Source organism: Strongylocentrotus purpuratus, unplaced genomic scaffold (assembly GCF_000002235.5).
Source record: "Strongylocentrotus purpuratus isolate Spur 01 unplaced genomic scaffold, Spur_5.0 spur5_scaffold_5, whole genome shotgun sequence".
Taxonomy (NCBI): domain Eukaryota; kingdom Metazoa; phylum Echinodermata; class Echinoidea; order Camarodonta; family Strongylocentrotidae; genus Strongylocentrotus; species Strongylocentrotus purpuratus.
In genome coordinates this window covers 20,481,556-20,490,361 of record NW_022145611.1, presented here as the reverse complement: position 1 = coordinate 20,490,361, position 8,806 = coordinate 20,481,556, and the positions used below count along the sequence as shown (strand labels likewise).

The following is an 8,806-nucleotide window of genomic DNA, read 5'->3' as shown; positions in this document are numbered from 1 at the left end:
TTATTGAGTCATTCATTTATTGACATTACAAATGAAATAGATACAGAAATGTTACAATATATAACTACTGGTCCATCTAAAGGACATAAACTGTGTATGTAACTAATTCATATAAATGGCAAATAGACAGAAAGTTACAACAATGTAATATAGATAACCATGTCATGGACATATCTTGCTTTCATGATTTTGTTTCTTCTTGTGGTTGTTTGGACAAGCTGATAAAATGATTTTGTCATTTTTTTACATTTACTAACAATACCATACTTCTGAATTTCATTTTCTTTTATACATGTATGCATGAAGCAAATATCTCTATCCTCACTTTGAAAATGAAGCTCAAAGTTCCCATAGTTTTACAAAACAAAGTATGTCAAGAGAAATTGCAACACTATGAGTGGAAACCATTAATTTTGTACTTTCAAACTAGTGAAAACAATTTGATTCTGAAACTACAGTTGCCAAAATAGCCAATCAAATTAGTCTTATCTCCACAAACATTCCACGCAATGTGGAAATGACCACATTTTGTTGACAAATGCTTGATCTAAACCCAAATCCAGTGTAGAGCAATCCCATATTATAGATAGTCTATCATTTCCTCGGCTTCATTTAATTGAACTAAATTATAATGAAACCATTTCATTAAATATGGCCACTCTCGTCTGTATCTTTAAAAATGCTCAATGATGTACAAATGAACTCGGCTTCAAATTATCAGTTACCTGTAAGTATAGAAGTCAACATTAACAATAGCCAATTACAATCATAATAGCTATGCTTAGGTTCATTCATAAATTGAAACTAATGTTGTATTTCTTAAACTCAAAAGTCTTCATAACGCTAATATCTTCCCAATTCTATTTTCACAACCATTTCATTTTCATCCAAACAATATGTTTCACACTTCAAAAGTTTCCTTGTCAGGATGTCGTGACTGCCATATTTAATGTGGCTGACTACACACACATCTGGCAGTCTCCCTTTTGAGTAACTCACTTCTGTGCAAAATTTAAATCTACAGCAATTGTATAAAGAGATGAATTAACATATTTCAATAATTCTAACTCCCAAAATGGGTTTCTTGAATGAAAGATCAGGTAGAGAAAGAAAAGTGTGAGGCACCAAGCAGAAGTGAAAAGATACAAAATATTGTAAACCCGCAGATTAAGTTTATTTTGCTGTAATGAAATCATTTTCAACAGTTAGATCTCATTATGACCTTTGTGGTCAGTAATATTTTTATTTTAACAATCAATATTCCAAGTGCAAGTAGATAAATAAAGTAAATGTCTTAACAAAAAATATGATACAGTGTGCACTTCAGAATTTCAATGTGATATAGTTTCTACAAGAATAATAAATGCTCTGATCAAATCAAAAGTTGGAAGTCTTAAGAGTTGTCTTAAAACTTAAGGCAGTACTGATGGCACAATGCATTTAATTGGCCCTTCATCTAATTTCTTTATTCATCGAACATTTTTGAACATTTTAGTTACAAACATATATGATCCCTGATTCATATTCCAAGTTACTTTATAATTACCCAATACAAGTATACATTTTCAATTTCATATCATAAGTTTTTTTAAATAATTTCATTCCATTAACATCTATACCAGTGTAGCAGAATAACTTTGTATATATATATTTCAATGTGAAAATGATCTTCTAATGTTTACAATAAATTGTTCGAAAACACTGACTCAAGTTAAACTACTTTTACATGATTTAACATAACAGTGTATGGACATTCATATAGTATGTTTAAGCACAAAAATGCGTTAAAAAATTGCGTAGTAATTGTTTACAGCTGGAAGAATAATCAAATTCATTGAAATACTATAATTTGACACCTTATATGCACAAAAACATCTAAGCAGATTCAATGACTTGTAATAATGAAGTGCATGACGAGTAGCGGACATCCTCTGCTACATATCAATATCAACCACTCCCAGACAGCCTCATATCTTTTCTATGTTCAGCCTTATATGTGGTGGAGGAAATAAATGTATGCAGTGTCAATAGGATGTATAGTGTACACCCCCGTATAGGTCAGCCATGCAGGAAGTTTGCTTCAAGAACCTCACGGGAAGAGATGGAGGAAGATGCAAGCATGAGGATTGATTTATGAATGGTTGTCTGATTGTGCAAATCAGTGTGTTTTCATTAGTATACCGGGTGAGGAATGAATGAAGCTTATGATTGCTTGCTTGTTCGACAAAGAAATTATGAGAGGAGAAATGTACAAGTGTCTGATTAGAATACCAGATGTGAAGTTTGGTTCCATTTAAAGTGCAATACAAGGGAACTGACAGGCAAGAGTTGGTTTAAGGCCTGAACAGTCTCCCTATATTTCACTTAAATTAACATAGGTATGCCTTTTGCATCTGTTTGCAAAATTATACTGGTTTACTGCAATTGGCTTCGTTTTCTCTCAAAACACAGAAAAACGACCCTAAAATGTACTTAAACGAGAGATGATAGAATCATAGAACTATTTGAATTAACCTCATTTTCTTTCATCACTCCTCTCCACCCCTTGATACTCATTCACAGACTTTGTTTGCGAAAATGACCTGTAACATCCCTGAGGATCAAGAGCAGGGAGGAAGAAGCAATTATTGGAATGGCATGGCTGGCTGTCTGTCTGGATGTATTAACTCCCCCTGAACCCATGTATCACCCATGCATGTAAGATGATAGCTCAATCCCATCCTCTTATTTACATCCATCATCCAGACAGGTGATAGCTTAACCTTTCTAGGTTCTTCAGATGAACAAGACACAATGGATAAGTGGCAATGATAATGAAACCTATTTTCAGAATTCAAAGGGAATAATTAGGACAGATCTAGTTGCCCCCAAAACAACTGAGAAAGAATACTCCATTGATTTAATACTTGCAGAGTTGCAGTCATTTTCAATGTGGAAGCCTTAATTAATCTGTAGAGAGCACCAACATTATATTTGTTTTCTATCTATAATTACTTTGATCTTATAACACCACACATTTTAAATGGCTACATTTTAGCTCTCAATTTGTGAATCAAGGTACTTTCAGCACTTTCAGACCATACCTAAATGTGGACACTGACTAAAACTGTTTATGTATAAGTCTGACAACTATTTATAAAAAAAGATGTTTGAGTAATGTTTGTAACAAGACAGTGCATAAATATATTACACAGAAACATTCATGATAAAAAAGATTTATAAGTTTGATGGAAGAAGGTATACAGTCTGTTAGAAAACAAATAAGTTACTATACCATAGCAAGTAGCAAGGAAAATCATCTTTATCTTATAAAATGATTATATGGTAATGACTTATATAAACTAAAATATATTGAGTTGAAGACTTTTGACTTTAGACATTTCAGTAATGGTACAATTGACAGCCTCATTGAAAAACATATCTAATATACCTGCAGTATATACTTACAAGATATATAATATAGGCAGCTAAATTATCTATCTACTATCATACTAATTTCTACCAAACACATTCAATATATACACCCCCATCCTCAGCTGGTTATATCATAACAGTGTTAATGTTTGATTGTTTTTTTGTACATGGGAACAAAAATCAGAACCTTCTGCATCACAACTCATCTTTTGTTGTAAACAGCGAAATAAATACAAATGAAAAATTATGTTGAAGGGAAGATACCTAGACAGGCATTCTAACCACAGTATATAAAGTTGCAATTAGTAGTGTGATGCACAACTTAAGTCTGGCACATATCCTGAAGTACTTGTACGGTATATGAATATGTATGTAAGTTTTTATTTATTAACTTTTATCAGAGGTTGGAAGATTACAAATAGCCTCGATCAAAAAATGTTGACATGATAAATGTGTGTCCAAAATATAGGCAGCCTCTCTCCTTGGTGAGAAAAATCCAAAGAGGGGTGACAAGAGAACCCCAGTTCCAGCTCATCCTCTGCTTATAATTATCCAATCGTGCCTGGATCGCTAACCAACTACACCCAACCACGCCCTTAGCTACACCCCTTCTCAGCACCCTGATCGCTGGGCCACCATGTTGGTGGCACAGGTACGGGGGAGGTCCAAGCCCCGGTGTATAAAGTTCACCAGATCGTTACAACCAGGACAGCAGGGTGGGAACGCACAGAAGATGGCATAGAGGATGCCACAGAGGAGACCGATGGGCCATCCGATCACGAGCAGGAGGATGATCCAGATGATGCTCCACAACCAGCCGCAGTTTGCCATGGTAACGAGATGGGGTTGATGTCAATGAAGGAAAAGGAGGCAGACAATAGCACGATTCAGCCTGTCGTTACTCTGGAATGTTATCTGGGATGCATAGAAATAATAAATGTGAAAAAGAAAAAAGACTGTTATAGGCCTACATTATAGAGTATCGTTAACAGCACCACCCCACCTCCCCAATTCATATTCCCAGGGAAATGACATCAGATTGCAGTATAGGCATTTTGAACAAAATAAATATCATATCTTCTACTCCTACCCTTCCCCTCCCTCTCTCTCTCTCTCTCTCCCTCTCTCTCTCTCTATCTCCCTCTCTCTCTCTCGCTCTATTTTCTCTCCGCATACACATTACATTCACACACACACACACACACACACACACACATGTATTTCTCTCATCTCCATCACATTAACATAATATATATTCAATTTTCCTATAATGCACAGAAGTACATATAAATATGTTTTGTCTGTCTTCTAATTCATAATACAAAAATCCTCAGCTGAAACCAAAACTACTTGACTAAATTGCTCTCACCACCAGACCCTGTCATATTATAGTCTCCAGTTTTAAGGTCAGGAGATGACTCACATACTCAAGTACCATCAATACAAGTGATGCATGCAGTAGAGCAGCATATATATACCATTCTATAAACATATAGCTTATGCTTTTGTTTCCAATTCATCTCATTATGGAAGCAGAATCAGTATCTGTATATGTGATTTCTCTCATTCATAAATGACTGGAGCTAGAATGTTATGTTTTATCTTAATTTTGCTTCAAGTTGATACATAATTCCTGAATATATGATGTTAATAATTATTACTAAAAATATAATAATGTCTGAGACATATCTCAAAATGAAAAATACAGCTAGAAATATGCAAAATCTTAAAAAGTGCACAAGAAGCATATACCGGTATATAGTTGAAACCTCCATCCATCTCATGCTGCATGTATCTTTTAAAAAAAAATTATCAGCTAAACAAATATCTCTCTCATACAGAAGAAAAATGTATAAGTGAAATATTCTCTAAGATATCAATACACATTTTATATTTTGTATTTTGAGGATAGAAATACTGAAACAGAAATCTTACAGAGTAGATATCATATGGCTCTCTCTCTATATATATCTTTCTGCATACAAATTAAACCTTACTTCAAGAATGAGATGCCTCTCCTGCATAAATATTGATCCAAACTATACTCCTTAAAAATATCACAAATATCAATCACTTCAAAGAAGATAAGGTTTAGCTATTTCTAAGCACGTAGTATATATGTTCTTGGTATAGTTATGAACACACCAGCAGCAGCAACTGGTCTGAGTGAAAAAATGGGTGTGGCGCATGCTATGATAGCTGCACCACATGGAAGCCGATCAAGGAATCCATTCATGTCATGTCTAGCTAGCAGCGCTGGAAGCAAACATCACACACTCCAACGAAGCGTAAAAGAGACTTACCGTATACAAAGCTCTTGACTGAAATAATCCAAATAAATTCTTTCCTGCTTTCCCAATAAACTCAAAGAAACAATATTCCAACTGTGATAGAATTCAGAGCTTGTGTGTCTAGTCTGGGATGCTGAAAGTGAGTGGATATGTTTGACTGGTGATGGCACAGGACAATAAAGCAATTAACCCTAGACGCACTTGTTCGGCCAGATGCTGCCTCTCTCGAATGCTCAGCTCGTCTGTTCGGAGCGGTTCTAATATACAGCTGATCTGTCAGATCGGTTTAGAGATTAAAGGGAAGTAGTTGGCTTGCTATATAGTTTGGCTTTAGAGGTCTGGGAATTGGGACAAGAAGTTAATGTAGTGATATCCTTTGATGATTTGAGTTCTGATGGAGGGGGTGGGGCCATGGAGTGCAACTCATACCATATTCTATAGGAAGGGTAACTTTTAAGAAGTTTCAAAATTCAAGTTTTTACTATTATATTTTCCACAGAGATAATCACCTATAAAGCATAGTATGACAGGTATATAAAGAGAAGCTTTTAATAAGCACCTAATATGTTTTGTTGAAGGCTACTTGACAGAAAATTAATTATCAAACGTCCCAGATAAATTTTGCATTTTTGAAGAAAAAAACAGGTGCATATGAGGTATTGAGTTTTCTGAATCCAGAAAACATGTAATATGTTTTGATGAGATATAACTGTTTCTGACACAGATATATCTGAAACAACCAATGTTGACACCTTGAGGCTGTTAGGTCAACAGGGGTCAAAGTGTCCCGTTTTATCACAAACACCACATTTTGTGATGTATGTGAACAAGATAAAAAGCGTGGGCACATTGTACTGTTGTTTCATCACTCCAAACTAAAACTTCTCGCCTAGACTGTAGTTTCCTCCACTTGTTCCTTCTCATAATAGAACAAATGTCCTTGAAAGGGGTTACTACTATTGGCTCACACACTTCACACTCATATATGATGAGATGATTGGAAATTTGTCATTATTTAGATGGGAGCCAGAAAGAGAAAATAAGCACTGAAAAGACGGAGACAGCTGAGAGACAATTGATACTGACAAAAAAGGAGGTATGATTCACTTCAAATCATTACCTAATCATTACAAACATAATCCAAAGAAGTTGCTTATTAGATTTTCATCCTCCCTCCCTCCCTAAAACTCCTGCAATTGAAGAAAAAAAAAATAAACTTCACAAACTAGTACCAAACATGCAGTTGTTGTAACAACAATTAAAACAAGAAAAATACCTGCATCCTTCTCAGGGCGCCTGGCCTGATCACGTTCAATCCTTCCCTATATACTGATCCCCAAGTGTTGTATGGTTACTTTAAAATTCATAGAATATGAGATGACTCTTGTCCACTTCCTTGACAATTTCTGTTTATTTTACTTACGATTTTCTCCCTTAGGACACAGGATATTGTGGTAGACTATTAAGTTGTCATGGGAACAAAATTGTTAGAATTGTGGAAATTCAATTATAATTGGAGGACAGAAGGAAATTTAATTTTTGCAACATGTAACATCCTATAAACTTCACTATCATGGGAGGTTTTCTCACATGATGATAACATGAATTTAATAGATCATGACATATTATGACATTTATGACACTTTATCAATTTATAATCTCTGCACTCTCTGGTATCAAAGTAAAGTAAACCCCTATGAATCATTCCAGTTTCTTAGATTATGTTAATAAAAAGAGAGTTATGAAATTAACTATCAGCTATAACTTCTTATTTTACTTTGCTATGCTTTATTTTATTTGAGGCACAAGACATGAAAGGTGAATACACCCAATTCATTTTGCCCAACTTTTTAAAGCTCCAGTTTCATTGCTATATTTATACAAACAAAGTGATCAGGAGCTCACTTTTTTATTTCTAATTGTGATACATCTACTTGTGATAGTGTTAAAGTTTAAAGTTTTGTTTTCAGCTAGAGCTCTTGAACTTTAGGAATTTCTCTAGAAAGAAACCATCAGAAGCAATCTTAACACACATTCCCCAGAGCTATCCCATATCTCCCCCTCTCCCCCTCTTTCTCTCTCAATATCTGTCTGTCTGTCTCGTGACTTTCTTTCTCTTCCTTCTCTCTCTCTCTATCTCTCTCACTCTCTCTCTCTCTCAATATCTGTCTGTCTGTCTGTCTTTCTTTCTCTCCTCCACTTCCTTCTCTCTCTCTCTCTCTCTCTCTCTCTCTCTCTCTCTCGTTCTTTATCAAAAGTTTATCTGACCTTTTTTTAAATTTGATACTTCAATACTGTAGGCTCAGCTTCTGCTCTCTGCTCTTGTTGTATACATATTTTCACCGGCAGGGTAGTAGTGGAGGGAGAAGAAAAAAAACAGACGATTTTGGTATCAAATTCTGAAAAAAAATTCTGTTCTGGCATATTTCCCATGACCTTCTGATGTGATGATGAACATGTATCAGGCAACAATTTGTATCAGATTGCTGTTGAGGTGTATTGTTTTAGTTTGCAAACTGATCATTATGAAGGGTCTGTACCATAGACTAATATCAAGAGTAACGTGAAGCTGGACAGCCATTGGTTCAACAGCTCAAGATGGGTTCAAAATCTTAAAAAGTTTCAAAAAAGTTGTAGTCTACATTCTAGACCATCTCCCCGATTAGACCACGCCCACATCCACCATGATCAGCTTCAATACAAGGTCTGATTAGTCTCTATGCCCTATACACTTTACTACAATTCACAGAGGTTTTTGTCTGTATACTAAAAGGATAGGAATCCTGCAATCTAATATGCTCCTGCGGCAATTCGTCCTTGTTTTCACGAAGTGACGGTAGTGAGGAAAATCGTAACGCAAAGTGAATGCAATTTTTTTTCACTACCGTCACTTCGTGAAAACAGCGACGAATTGCTTCACTGTAATTTCCAACACTAACTTAATTCTCAACTTCAACCCTGGACCCAATACTATACCTTTACCCTAATGCGAAACCTAAATTAAAAACTAATTGAAACCCTAAACCTAATTCTTTACTTTCTACAAAATAAAGCCTGGAGCAATGGTCGCCAATGTAAATGTCAGATCACCATCTAATACA

The 8,806-nt window shown here is 35.2% G+C and overlaps 1 long non-coding RNA gene across 1 annotated transcript; it reads right to left on the bottom strand.

The window, feature by feature from the left end:
- Positions 1 to 7,761, bottom strand: LOC115929650. The gene is made up of 2 exons (XR_004066633.1): positions 5,718 to 7,761; positions 1 to 4,329 (listed from the first exon to the last, which is right to left on the bottom strand). It is a non-coding gene; the product is annotated as an uncharacterized LOC115929650 (long non-coding RNA).
- Between the last annotated feature and the right edge of the window lie 1,045 nt (positions 7,762 to 8,806).